This window comes from Pleurodeles waltl, chromosome 10, assembly GCF_031143425.1.
Source record: "Pleurodeles waltl isolate 20211129_DDA chromosome 10, aPleWal1.hap1.20221129, whole genome shotgun sequence".
Taxonomy (NCBI): Eukaryota; Metazoa; Chordata; class Amphibia; order Caudata; family Salamandridae; genus Pleurodeles; species Pleurodeles waltl.
In genome coordinates, this window is record NC_090449.1 from 26,709,070 (window position 1) to 26,723,906 (window position 14,837).

Genomic DNA, 14,837 nt, shown 5'->3' on the forward strand with positions numbered 1-14,837 from the left:
CTGCATCTCACCTACCCTCCTGGCAGATGTGATCGTCACCAAGAAGGCTGTCTTGATAGTGTGCCGTCGGAGATGACAATTATATAAAGGATCAAGAGGAGCATACATGAGAAATGTAAGCACCAGATTAAGGTCTCACTGGGGCATAACAAAGGGCGTAGATAGAAACATATGTACAAGCCCTTTTAGGAATCTTGGTACAATAGGAGATTTAAACAAAGATTGTTGATCAGGCAACTGAAGAAAAGACAATAAATAAGGCAGAAAGATAGCCCTTCAGAGTCCCTAAGGTGGAACCCTGTTGAGAGAGTGTCAGAATAAAAAGAAGGATATTAGAGAGAGAAGAAGAAAGAGGATCAATAGACCTCCAACGGCAGGCGTAACCATCGTGGTAGAGGGACGCCTGGCTGCCACAATGACATTACAGACTTCGGGAGAGAGGTCACAAACCATCAACTGCTGCTGCTCAATCTCCACCCATGAAGTCGCAGAGTTGACAGGTTCGGGTGAAGAACCTTCCCCTGCTGTTGCAACAGAAGATCCTCTCTAAGGGGCAACCTGACTGGAGGATTGATGCTCATTTTTAGAAGCTCTGGATACCAGACTCTCTGTGCCTAATCCGGAGCCACTAAGATGACTTGGGCCCAGTCGTTCTTGATCTTCTTGAGAACTCTGGGCAGAAGTGGTATGGGCGGAAAGGCGTACAGGAGGCCTGAACTCCACTTGCGACAAAAAGCATTGCCTGCGATAGCTGCCTTGGAAACTCCAACGCGCAATTCTGATGACATTGCGCGTTCTCTTCTGAGACAAACAGATCTAACCAAGGCTCTCCCCACTCCTGAAAGAGTCCACCTCCGGATGGAGATACCATTTGCGATAAGCTAGGCATCGCCGACTGAGTTTGTCTGCCCTCGCATTCAGAAATCCTGCCAAGTGTTGAATCACCAGGGCTATGCCCTGCTGTTCCAGTCATGTCCAGAGACGCAGAGCCTCTTGATAAAGGTTCCACGACCCCACACTACCCTGCTTGTTGCAGTACCACCTTGTGGTAGTGTTGTCCGTGAACACCTGCAATATCTTCCCTTTCACAACAGGAAGAAATGCCTTCAATGCCAGTCGGATTGCTCGGAGCTCCAATATTTTTATATGGAGACCTGCTTCTGCCAGAAACCGTATACCTCTGATCTCTGCCTCTCCCAGATGGCTGCCCCATCCCAGGAGTGATGCAACTGCCACTACTGTGAGATCTGGTTGGGGAAAGGAGAGGAGTCTGCCTTTGACCCAATCGCAGTTCAGTAACCACCACTGCAGATCTTTTGCAGTTCCCGCCGATATCTGAACCGTGTCTGTAAGATTTCCCTGATACTGTGCACATTGGAACTTCAGGTCACAGTGCAGAGCCCTCATATGCCATTTGGCATGTCTGACTAATAGGATGCAGGAAGCCATGAGTCCCAACAGCCTCAGAGTCTGTCACACCGAAACCCAGGACAGAGGCCAAAACATCGGTCTCATAATCTGAATATCCTGGACTTGTTGCTCTGGGGGATAAACCTGAAACTGCACTGTATCCTGTTCAGCTCAGATGAAAGGGAGCTTCTGAGAGGGAGTCAGGTGTGACATCGGCACATTTATAGTGAACATAGCGAATGCAGGAGGTCCGCCGTCGTCTGGAGATGGGTGACGAGAGCCTGGGGCGTTGGAGCCTTCAACAGCCAGTCGTCTAGGTAGGTAAGACTGAAATCCCTAACTTGCGCAGATGAGCTGCCACCACCACAATCACCTTGGTGAACACCCGAGGGGCACTGGTGAGACAGAAGGGGAGCACGGTAAACTGAAAGTGCTCATGGCCCAACTTAACCGCAAGTAATGCCTGTGGGCTGGCAGGATGGGGATGTGAAAATACGCATCCTGCAAGTCCAACGCTACCATCCAGTCTCCTTGGTCCAGGGCAGACAAGACCTAAGCAAGAGTGAGCATCTTGAATTTCTCCTTTTTGAGGAAGGGATTGACATCCCTTAAATCCAGAATAGGGAGAAGGCCCTTGTTCTCTTTTGGGATCAGAAAGTAGCGGGAATAACAACCACTGCCTACTTCTGACATTGGGACCCATTCTATAGCTCCCTTGGCCAAGAGAGCAGTAACTTCCTCGCGGAGTAAGCTCAAATGATCCTCAATCAGCCGTTCTTTTACCGGAGGGATAGAGGGAGGGAAAGACTGGAATTATCTGCAAGACCCATTTGTCCGATGTTATGGACTGCCAGTGAGGGAGATGAAATGTAATCCTCCCTCCAACTGGGTGGACATGGTCTTGCACAGCCATAATAGGTGGGGTTGGGCGTTGCTGAAGAAGGGGGGATGAGTGGTGGACGACCTCTGGCTAGACCCTCTGGGTCTGAAGGTACCACAACCTTGTCCTCTCACGGGATGCTGTGAAGCCGCAGGACAGTGGCTAACCTGAGGTTGCCGTAGTACCGCGCCCCTCCCGAAGCCACGAAAGGGGCGATAGGCAGACTGCTGGCAAACCGGCGTTGAGACGCCCAAGGATCTGGCCGTAGCTCGAAAATCCTTGAACCTCTCAAGCGCAGTCTGCCTTCTCACCAAAAAGGTGTGAGCCATCGAAAGGCATGTCCATTAAGTTCGACTGGACATCCCCCGGTAGGGGAAGAGGAGGAGAGGTGAGTGAGAGGACAGGCAGGGGAAGAGGAGGAAAGGTGAGGTAGGGGAAGAGGAGGAGATGTAGGGGAAGAGGAGGACAGGTAGGGGAAGAGGAGGAGAGGTAAGTGAGAGGACAGGTAAGGGAAGAGGAGGTGGTGAGGTAGGAGGAGAGGAGGAGAGGTGAGGTAGGGGAAGAGGAGGATATGTAGGGGAAGAGGGGAAGAGGTAGGGGGACAGGTAAGAGGAGAGGTGAGGTAGGGGAATGAGAGGTGAGGTAGGGGAATAGGAGGAGAGGGAGGGGGACAGGTAGGGGAAGAGGAGGAGAGAAGTGGTGGGGGGAGGAGGAGGAGGAAAGGTAATGGAGGGGGAGGAGAGGAAGAGAGTTAGGGGGAGAGGAGGAGAGGTAGGGGAAGAGGAGGAAATGTAGGGGAGAGGACAGGTAGGGGAAGAGGAGGAGAGGTATGGGAAGAGGAAGAGAAGTAGGGGAAGAGGAGGCAAGGTAGGGGAGAGGAGAGGTAGGGGGAGGGGAGAGGTGGGGGAAGAGTGGAGAGGTAGGGGAGGAGGGAAGAGGTAGGGGAAGAGGAGAGGAAGGCAAGGAGGAGCAGGGGAATAGAAGGAGAGGTATTTAGAGGGAAAATGAAACAGGCAGGGAGAAGATTAATGTAAAAGGAGGAGGCAAATAGGAAGGAAAGTCCAAGGAGAAGAGGCAGAAGACGAGAGGCAGGGATGCGGAAATGGAGTGGAAAAAAGCTTGAAGAGGAACAGGACGTCAAGGGAGGAAGGGTAGAGTTTGGTGGGGCAGAGGAGGAAAAAGGATGGGATGTGTGGCAGGATGAAGGAAGAGGAAAAGAGACAGGTAGAAAGAGAGATTAGGAGAGGAGAAGGAGAAGGGAAGTAGAAGGAAAACGAGGAAAGAAAGATAGAGGGACAAGAGAAGATGCAGGTCTCTTGGTGGGACTCGAGTGTACTTCATGTCTACATGCTGGACACGGCGAGTCCTCCAAGGACTTCCTGGGGGATGCATCTTGGTCGGACTCTCGAGTGTACTTTATTTCTACACGCTGGACACAGTGAGGCCTTCAAGGACTTCCTGGAGGATGTCCACGACTCCACCTAGAGCAGGAGTGATTTCCAGCAAGTACGACCTAGATATAAGATAATGCGTCTGCTTCGTAGAATAGCTCATTCACGTCCTTCTATCATATCTGTACACTGCTCAGAGGTCTGCAGGGACCGTACACATTGATATGATTGTGGGATAAGATGTGGAAAATTGTCCATGAACTGACATACTAAGCCGTCTCTGTAGATTTGCTGACTGCTGTGAAGTGATCCTGGTTTTTCTGGCCTAGGTTCAGAGCATCCTTAGGGCTTTGCACTCCGAGTTGTAATCTGAGAACAAAGGACAAAAATGTGCCGACTACTTACAGTGTTGTCGTATAAACTGTTTTAAATAATTATTTGCTTTTATAAACTTTAGTTTTAATGTTTGGACATTTTTAGATTGATGCTTTTTTCTATCGCTATTTTAGGACTTACTGTGCACACTTGTATCAATTTTAAGTAATTGACACAAATAAAGTTTACCACTGTTGCTCTGAGTTGCAGGCAGAGCAGAGGATAACGCGCTGCAATTATCTAAGCAGGAGCCCCCAGCAGCGCCCACCACCAAAGCCTGATGGGGGCGCAGAGTAGTATATGAGTGTCTGGAGCTTGTTCATTCGGCCTATAACCGCTCTGGTCAGGTGTGTGAGCAGCATATTTGCTTCTAAAATCACTCTCGATGTTTGATCGTTTCTACTGTCATATTTTGTTAAACAAAAAGAGCTGGGGAGATATCCCTCTCAGCTTCACTTTTTTTTGTTTCCAGCTACAGAGCTAATGAACTGCAGGGCTGGGCTGTCCTGTGATTCCGATGGGCGTTTCCCTAGGGGGTTGGAGTCCTTGCGGACCCGTTTTAAATGCCCAGGTCTGCTCCGGGTGCCGCTTTCATTGTGCCCAGCTACCAAGCATGCCCGCAGCAGGCACAGGAGGCAGCTTCAAGAGAGAGACAGAGTGAGGGGCAGGTGGGGATACACTACACAGCGCCTGATTTAGATTTTAGCGGATATCGCGTACCCCGAAACATAAATCCCATTATTTCCTATATATAAATCAGGCCCAGAGTGTGATCAGAGAGCATGAAAGAGTAGACAGAAGGAGAGAATGGATGGATGGAAAGCGAGAGGTAGCCCGAGGAGACAAAGGGAGAAGGGCTGGTTTCATAATTTCTGCCAGGGCAGCTTTTGGTTCCCCAGTCCGAACTGCATGAACTGCAAAATATTCTGGCTGGTCCGGAAACAGGCTTGCTGAATGCCTTTCTGATGTGCTGTCACTGAGTCAGCATAGGACTGTGTGGGCACCGACTGGCATTAAAAGCTTGTGAAGAGTGGGGCCAGGTACATGTTAGACCGCACGAGGGCAAGGGAGCGGCCACGAGGAACCCCACAGGAAGGGGAGCCCTCTTGTGACTCTGGGACGTCGCATTAACCCTCCGTGTCCTATGTGATACTAAGGAACACAAGCAGGCTGACTGTGCCACGGAGCCATCCCACCTGAAACCACGGGATGGAGGGCAAGGCAGCAGAGAGATGCCACATCGCCAGGAGAGAGTTCACGCACTGACTGCATCACCCCAAAGCCCCAGGGGGCAGCCTTGGTTCCGGAAGGAAGGAGCCCTGACTATTTTGAGTTTGCATAGTGATTACCCTTCCAGAAACCCCTGAAGAAAATGCCCAACATCTCCTTCAGAATCTTTGCCAACACGGAAAGCAGGGAGATCAGTTTAAAGTTAAACGAGCAGTTTAAAGATAAAGGAGCAGGGCTCGAGGTGGGTTTTTGAGAAGGGAAAGCTGCCGCTTTAAAGCATTAAAGAAGCGGAACTCTCGCAAAAGGACAGGTCGGTAGGTTTACAAAAGGCGCGAAGATGCTGAAGAGGGCTTTAGCAACCATCCTGGAGATGGGTCATTAGGAGAGCCCGAAGGTGCTCAACACACTCCCAGCGCCCGCCACTGACAGTGCTAAGTGAGGAGGAAGACGGGCAGAAGAGGGCTAGTGCCCGGAAGGAGGAAAGGTAGGAGCTACATGCAGGGGGGGGAGGGGAAGACCTGTGAAGGAACCGTACGGGGGCAGGAGAGGTAGAAGCAGAGGGGCTGCTGGGGGGAGAGAAGAGGAGGGAAGGGGCAGGTGGTGGTTTGGGTAGAAGGCGACGTAGGGGGATATGGTAGAAAGGCAGGTGGGGCAGATGGGGAGGCAGGGAGTGGAAGATGAGGAGGGGCTTGCAGGTGGGGCAAGAGCTGGGACAAGTGGGGGAAGAGGCGGGGCAAGTGGGGGAAGAGGCGGGGCAGGTGGGGCAAGAGGCGGGGCAGGTGGGGGAAGAGGCGGGGCAGGTGGGGCAAGAGGCGGGGACAGCTGGGGGAAAAGGCGGGGAGGCAGGGAAGCAACAGATGCAGGTAGGAGAATGAGCAGAAGGAGGGAAAGGAGATGCATCTGGGGAGAGCTGGGCAGAGACGGAAAGGGCGGCTAAGGAGGGCAGGTGGGAGGAAGAGGAGAAGCACCTGGGGAGAGAGGTAGAGCCAGGAATGAGGAATAGCGCAGTGGCAGGGAAGGCGGGGTGATGAGGAGTGGCAAGAGGGGAGGCCGCGATAGGGAAAGGAAGGTGGGTAAAGGTCTGAGAACTAGAAGAGGAAGGAAGGGAGAAGCAGGGAAAACGGGGACGAGGGGAAGAGGAGGAAAGGCCGACAGGCGGAAGGGGAGGAACAAGAAGAAGGGAGTGGTTCATGCAGGTGAGGAAGATGGGGAGAAGAGAGGCAAATAGGGAAAAAAGGAGAGAGGGGGTCGAAAGGGAAAGACAAGAAGCATGAGGGCGAGGGGAGAGCAAGGATGAATGGGGACATGAGGAGAGAGACGAGGGTGCTAAGGGGAGGGGAAGGTAGAGGTTGAGGAGAAGCAAACAGAAGACGAAGAGAGGCAGGCAGAGGGAACAGGAGGTGCAGAAAAGAGAGGTCAGGGAACGAAGGGTAACAAATAGGCTGAGTGAGAGAGATAGAGTGCAAGAGACAGTGCATATCAAAGGACAGAAAACAGGTAGGGGAGAGGGGAGGGACGGGGATATGGGAATAGTAGAAGAAAGTAGACAGGGCATGTGCCCTCACAGAACAGCCCCATGTGTTATGGTGCCACTGGCCTAGCAAGGCCTAGGGAATGTGCCGGTGTTAAGCCACCAGGACCCGGGCAAGGCTCCAGACTGACTGTGGGCCTGGATGTTGGAGCGTCAAAGTCCTGGGGTATCTGATCCAACTTGGCCATGCAGTGACCGGTCACGAGGCAACACCACTCAAGTCTGGGCCACGTGCTGACCAGCCACAGCAGCGCGGGGTTTTGTGTCCTGTTGCGTCAGAGAGATGGCTGGACCTGGTCCATCAGCAGTGGTATCACAGACCTCCCTGCACTGCAGTCCATGTGCTGGGGTCTCAGTAGCCTAACAAGAGCCTACAACAGGGCGTCAGAGACCCAGCTGGCCGTGCGCCAGGTTTCACTGACCCAGCTGGTCACCGTCCATGTCCTAGGGTGTCATAAAGCCAGCTGTCCCACGTGCCCCCGGGTCAGACAGCCAGCCTGGCCCATGCAATATACGAAATGTCAATCTCTGTGTGTAACATCAACAACCTTTTGTCCAAAATCAATTTCAACCTACTGACTCCCTTTTGGAGTAGGACCAACCTGGCTGATAAAAAAAAGGTGCAATGATTTCCGTGCCCCTTTTCTATAGAATCGTAAATTGTCCCCTTATGGAGTGGTTTATCAAATTACAAGGGGAACAGTCATTCCCTTATTAAGAACTTGCCCAGCCCAAAGTGTTCCTACTGGCCCGTTACTAATCTTGGCATTGGAGCCAAGAGTGGTTTCCAATATTCCAAGCCTTTCTTGATCAGAGTAAGTGGTAAATGTTGTTCTGTTGAGGCTGAAGCCCTGCCATGGTGCGGTGGCAGTGTGACACAATCTACTTGACACATGTTCATACTGGAGATTCTGCATAGGTCCTTTTGGGCCTCTCTACCTTGCTTGCCAATCAACAATTTCACAAGACTCAAACATCTGCAGAAGATGCTAAAGTCTGATCGGACTCTTTACGCCAATTTAGCATTTGTTGACACCGATAACGAGGCATGTTTCACCGTCTAGTGTTGGTCACTCCCCTTCGTGGGACAGATCAACACCTGTCATGATCTGTCAGACAGGCCGAGGGTTTGACATATGATTTAATAGCTACTTCTCAATACATGAAACACCAAAGAGTCAATACAAACAGCAGATCTCCAACTGACAGCAGCAGGACTTTCAGGGTGCTGACTTGGAAAAGCACCTAACCTACATGTCACTCATGCCCTATGTACTATGACAGAGGGAAGCTTACTTTGTTACTGCCATATTGTCCTGTTCTGCGAGGATGTAAAGCTTGCGATGCTTGATCTGTACCTGTTCTGTGATGGGAAATATTTGTACTGATGTTACCTCGCTGAACCTTTCCGCAAAAATTGGGAAGCTTGCACTATTTCTGGCAAGGTGCACCTGTTCTATCAAAAGGTGTGTTTCCAATGCTGGTACTCTCGCTTATAAAAACACAAAGAATATTTTGAATACAGTTGCATAACATGCACAGATCAGTAATAAGCTTTGGTTGGACCCAGTGAAAACACACTACTTGCGGCGCCCTGACCAACTCTGATTTCAATCCCAGCTTCCGAAGCTTGTCCAAACTGTGACCGCAGGCAATTATCTTTCTTCCCTCTGTCTACTTTTCCGTGATCATCACATTTGAGAGCACCCTGAAGTAGTTCAGTTCAGGAATTGCACTGTACAAAACCAGGTATATGGTATAGTAGACCATAATGTTCCTTCACTAATAATAACAACAAAGGCCTTGTATAGGTTGCTCTAGACAACCGACTTGCCTCTTGCTTCCAGAGCCGGGACGTTTCTTTGTAAAGTATCTGTGAGCACAACAAAATGTAATTCATTTCCTAATACAGTTGTCATTAGGGCAGAAGGGGAAAGGATGTGATACTCATCCATGATTGAAACCGCAAAATGTCTAATGAGGAAACCTAGTTTCAGTCCTGGCTTCCAGGCTTGACCAAACAGAGTGACCCTTGCCTCTTGAATCGTAAATTAAACTGTCACAACAGAAAGGGTGTGATTAACTAATTGCAATACAGGCCACTCAGTACAGCAATGCCTTCTAAGTGGCTAATGTGAAACAATCCAATATACACTTATGAATAATTTCACACCTCAACTATAAACAAAGTGGCTGTTGGCGATTCTTGCACAATGTTAGGAGGTCCAGGATGAGTTAAGAGCTGCTTTCCTTAGCCTCCACTGCGCTGGTTTTTCAGACAGGATGTAACACAGATGAGGCTGCTCAGAATGATGGGACCTGGCTGTCACTGCCTTAGTATAACTCCCCTAGTGGTACAGGTAGCAAGGCAGGAGATGCTTTGGTGTTAGACACGGAGTTCACACTCTCAATGCCTATCCACTCTTGCTTCCCATGCCCAGTTAGCCTGCAAGTGTGGTTTGGCAGCATAGGCATGAGCCGTTTCATAGCGCAGGTTACAACTACAGTGACTCATCCTGTGAAACATGCTGCACAATCGGACAGCCTCGCCAAAAGCACATTGTGAGGCCTAAGGAAATCTGGCCCATCGCCCGCCTCACCCTCTCTCTGAGGCTGGTGAACATGCCATATGAAGCAGGGACTATTTCACAATACTTGAGGTGAGATACCTATATTCCAGGTGAAGACACCTGGCTCCACAGGGGCAATATTCGAGTACCATAACATGTAGATGGAAAAAAGAAGTAAGGTTTGTTGGCTGCCCTCCGGTCTTTAATCTTGTGGCAGGGAAACAAAGGTAAGCAACATTTTAGCTCACCAACATACATATGTAATATAAGTCTAACAGTGCAACAAAGGGAGAACAAAAATGTCAACATAAGTGGCATAACCACACCCAAACTAGGGAACCCATAGCTAGGAAACTGTACAAACAGCGAACAGTAGTTTTTGTGAATGCTTCCCAGTGTACGATACGGAACCCACTGATGAAGAGTATCACACTGGGTAAGTGAGCGTTTATCATCCCATGAGAACATGAATTTACGTTCATTTCATTAGAGGTTTGGCTGTTTCTTCTGGGAGTTTTGTACAGCCTGTATATTTCTGGAAATTGTACAGCAGCCCTCACTCTTTAGTGTTTTAGCTACTTGTGTAGTACCTGGTCTGTATGTGTAAGAGAATCGAGTCATGTCCTACTGCCACATGTCCTTTACTTATTCTTTATGTTAGAGAAAGTTGTGCTGCTGCTATCCATGTTGCACCTTTATTGTGTTGAAAAGCTACACAAAAAAAAAAAATGACACATATTGCCAATGCTTGTTTTAATGCATGATGTGAATGCAAGAGCGCACCATCACAAAATGTCAACAAGCATTATTTTTTAAATGGAGTAGGTATGAGATTTGACATTTTATAAACTGCCATTGCAGTTATGTTGTTCATGTGATTAAATGCAAATGTAAAAAAAATATATAGTTGGGAAGCACCACACGGGTACGGGTGCCGATACAGGAACATTAAAGAGCTCGCCTAAATAATGATGCGACCTATCCACTTTTAACACACACGTGTACACAATGCCAACAAGACCGGTCTTGACTTTCATTGCACTGATATTGGTAGAGTGGACCGAAGAAGTGGGGATAGGGATCTTCGTTTAAGGCAACTTGAAGCCATATGGATTTGTAAATTAAGAGCAGTTGAACTGAGGCTCACTATAGACAAATAATTACGTTATTTTGTGGAGTAATGTATCATTTCCATCATTAACATGTTTAGTTCTTCTATTATATGCTTGTTTTCCAAGTGACCATAAGGTTGGGGTAAACTGTAAACAACTGATATGTTATGTCAGCGGTACAAAAAGTGAAAAAAGATACAAGAGGGGCCTTGATTGCATTCATGATTGATATAATTAAGATAGTTGTACTCCTACAGCAGAGATTATTATCACAGACTGTAATTTGTTCAAAGTCTGTTTTTATAATAACTATAGGTCCTGTCCATGGGAGCGACACAGACAGTATAGGATTGTTTGTCCTTTTAAATATAAAATATTGCTCAAATATTACCAGAAGCTAATTAATGAAAGTTTAGAATGATAGAACAATTGAATGTTTCTGCTTTCAGACATCGGATATTGAAAATTAAATTCTAGGACGATAGCCTGAACTAATGTTATTATGGCATCATGTTTTATTCTAATCAGCACAACCTGACATTATAACATGGCGCCTGTTGTGGAAGAAAAAGTTACGAATATTTAGCAACAGTATGATGTTTTCCATCTAGAACAAAATGCTTATAACTATCCTTAGTGAACTGATAAGTCATTGGAAATTTATTTGCAATGCACCTATTTGGCAATTCAAACGAGGACCCGCGGGCTAGACTCCGTACACGGGTACGTAAACTTTAGTCTATTTATGATTGTGGTTATTCTTTTTATGCTGTATTTTCAAGTTAGAACTTATGAGTAAGACCTCAGTCACGGTTATGTGAACTTTAACGGCAAACTGAAAATGCAGGTGGCTATTGTGAACCGCAGGTCACGTCTATGCGCAGGCAGGGCAGTGATATGCTATTATTTGTCCTGCAAGCCCAGTGCTACCATCCAGTCTCCTGAGTCCAGGGCAGACAGAACCTGTGCATTTTGAATTTCTTCTTCCTGAGGAAATAGTTAAGGGGTCAGAGATCTAGAATAGGACGAAGACCTCCATCCTTCTTCCGCACCAGAAAGTAGCGGGAATAGCAACAACGACCTATTTCTATTGTCAGGACCCTCATTATGACTCCCTTGGCCAAGAGAGACACAACTTCCTTGCAGAGAAGAGAAACAAGATCCTCCATCAGCCTATCCTGAGATGGTGGCATGGAGGGAGCAGTAGATAGGAAGGGGAGGGAGTAGCCCTTTCAGGCCATTTGGAAAACCCACCTGTCTGATGTTATAGACTGTCAGTAGGACAGATGATGACAGATCCTGCCATAAACTGGGAGCCTGTGATGATATAAGGGGAGTGCCATGTCGACTTGGTCATTTTCTCCCCACCAGCACACACAAGCTGTGAGGCAGTGTGCATGTGCTGAGTGAGGGGTCTCCAGGGTGGCATAAGACATGCTGCAGCCCTTAGAGACCTTCCCTGGCATCAGGGCCCTTGGTACCAGCGGTACCATTTACCAGGGACTTATCTGTGTGCCAGGGCTGTGCAAATGTACAGTTTAGGGAAAGAACACTGGTGCTGGGGCCTGGTTAGCAGGGTCCCAGCACACTTTCAATCATAACTGGCATCAACACAAGGCAAAACGTCAGGGGGTAACCATGCCAAGGAGGCATTTCCTTACAATGTGCACATATAATACAGCGACATACCGTGGGCAGTGTGCATGTGCACATATAATACAGTGAAATACTATGGACAGCGTGCTCACCACTACATCCAAGCACCCTGGAAAGCGTGGATGTGCATATGTAATACAGTGAAATACCGTGGACAGAGTGCACGTGCACATGTAATACAGTGAAATACCATGGACACCGTGAATGTGCACATGTAATACAGTGAAATACTGTGGACAGTGTGCACAGCACTACATCCAAGCACCATGGACAGCATGAATGCTCACGTAATACAGTGAAATACTGTGGACAGCATGAATGTGCACATATAATACAGTGAAACAAGGTCACCGAAGACCAACTTGTCGCGACCCTCTCCCGGGAACCCACCCATCTACACCACCGACACTGATGCAGCTGCCAGCAACTTCAGGCAATGTGTCAACACCTGTGCCAATTCTCTCGCCCCAATCAAGAATCCCTCCAACAGACGCACCAACAGAAAGGACTTCTTGTTTACCACCGGCCTCCACGGATCTAAGCAAATCTGCAGAAGACTCGAAAGAAAGTGGCGCCAAGATCAGACTCTGTACAACCACACAGCCTTCAAAAACACCATCCGCAGACACCACAAACTCATCCGAGCTGCCAAGAGAACCGCCTTCAAAGACCGAATCAACAGCAACGCACTCAGCCACAAGGAGCTCTTCAACCTCATGAAGGAACTCTCCAACCCCAGCTCCAACGCCAACGACATCCCGCCATCCAAAGACCTCTGCGACTCCCTAGCCTCCTACTTCCACTGCAAGACTGCAGACATCCATGACTGCTTCAGCACCCAGACCCCGCCGGCAACCACCATCACCACAGATTCACCTCCGACCAACCTTCTGCTCTCCTGGACCCCACTCAACGACGACACCATCGAAATCATGAATACCATCCACTCCGGCTCTCCATCTGACCCCTGCCCTTACCACATCCTCAACAAAGCAAGCTCCGTCATCGCACACCAACTACGGAAGATCATCAACAGGTCCTTCGAGTCCGCCACCTCCCGCAGAGCTGGAAACGCGCCAAGATCAACGCCCTCCTCAAAAAAACAAAGGCAGACCCAAAGGACCTCAAGAACTTCCGGCCTATCTCTCTGCTCCCCTTCCCGGCAAAAGTCATTGAAAAAGCTGTCAACACACAACTAACCAGCTTCCTCAAGGAGAACTGCACCCTGGACCCTTCCCAATCTGGACTCCGCAGCAACCACAGTACCGAAACCACCCTCATCGCCGCCACCAACGACATCAGAATCATACTAGACAACGGCGAAACCGCGGCCCTCATCCTCCTGGAGCTCTCGGCCGTGTTTGACACCGTCTGCCACCACATCCTATGCTCACGCCTCAGAAATGCAGGAATTCGCGACAGAGCCCTGGACTGGGTCACCTCCTATCTCACCGGCAGAACCCAGAGTCCGCCTTCCCCCATTCTGCTCAGAGGCCACCGAAATCATATGCAGCGTACCCCAGGATTCGTCCCTCAGCCCGACCCTCTTCAACGCCTACATGGCCCCGCTCGCTAACATCGCCCGATCCCACAACCTCAACATCATATCATACGCCGACGACACCCAACTGATCATCTCCCTCACCAAGGACTCCGCAAAGACCTACCTCCATGAAGAAATGAAGGCCTCAAACTCAATTCCGACAAGACGGAAGTCCTCATCTTCGGCTCCACCCCCTCTGCAGGGGATGACTCCTGGTGGCCTGCCACTCTCCGAGCCGCTCCAACTCCCACCAACCACGCACACAACCTAGGATTCATCTTGGATGCCTCATTATCCATGACCCAGCAAGCCAACGCCATCTCCTCCTCCTGCTTCAACACCCTCCACATACTCTGAAAGATCTACAAATGGATACCCACCGAAACCAGAAGAACAGTCACCCAAGCCCCCGTAAGCAGCAAACTGGTCTACGGCAATGCCCTCTACGCAGGAACCACAGCCAAACTCCAGAAGAGGCTGCAACGCATCCAGAACGCCTCCGCACACATCATCCTGGACATCCCCCGCCACTGCCACATCACAGACCACCTGGGAAACCTGCACTGGCTCCCAGTCAACAAGAGAATCACCTTCAAAACTCCTCACCCACGCTCACAAAGCACTGCACAACACCGGACCAGAATAACTCAGACGACTCTCCTTCTACACCCTGACCCGGCATCTCCGCTCCACCGACCTCGCAACCGTCCCACCCGTCCGCAGAACTACAACCGGCGGTAGATCATTCTCGCACCTCGCCGCCAAAATGTGGAACACTCTTCCCACCCTCCTGCACCAGACCAAACCCTCCTTACCTTCAGGAAACTCCTGAAGACCTGGCTGTTCGAGCAGAAGCAGCACCTCCCCCCACTTCTCACCCCCCCCCTCAGCATCTTGAGACCCTCACAGGTGAGTAGTGGGCTTTACAAATTCCTGATTGATTGAAATATCGTGGACAGTGTGCACACCACTACATCCAAGCACCATGGAGAGCGCACATGTAATACAGTGAAATACCGTGGACAGTGTCAGACTGCACATGTAAATACAGTGAAATATCGTGGACAGCGTGCATGTGCACATATAATACAGTGAAGCACAATGGACAGTGTGCATGTGCACACATAATACAGTGAAGC

The 14,837-nt window shown here is 49.5% G+C and overlaps 1 protein-coding gene across 2 annotated transcripts in view; it reads right to left on the minus strand.

Annotated features, from left to right (window-relative positions):
- Window positions 1-14,837, minus strand: part of GRIPAP1 (GRIP1 associated protein 1) — a 485,545-nt gene that overhangs the window by 29,412 nt on the left and 441,296 nt on the right. The gene's annotated exons all lie outside the window — the stretch shown is intronic.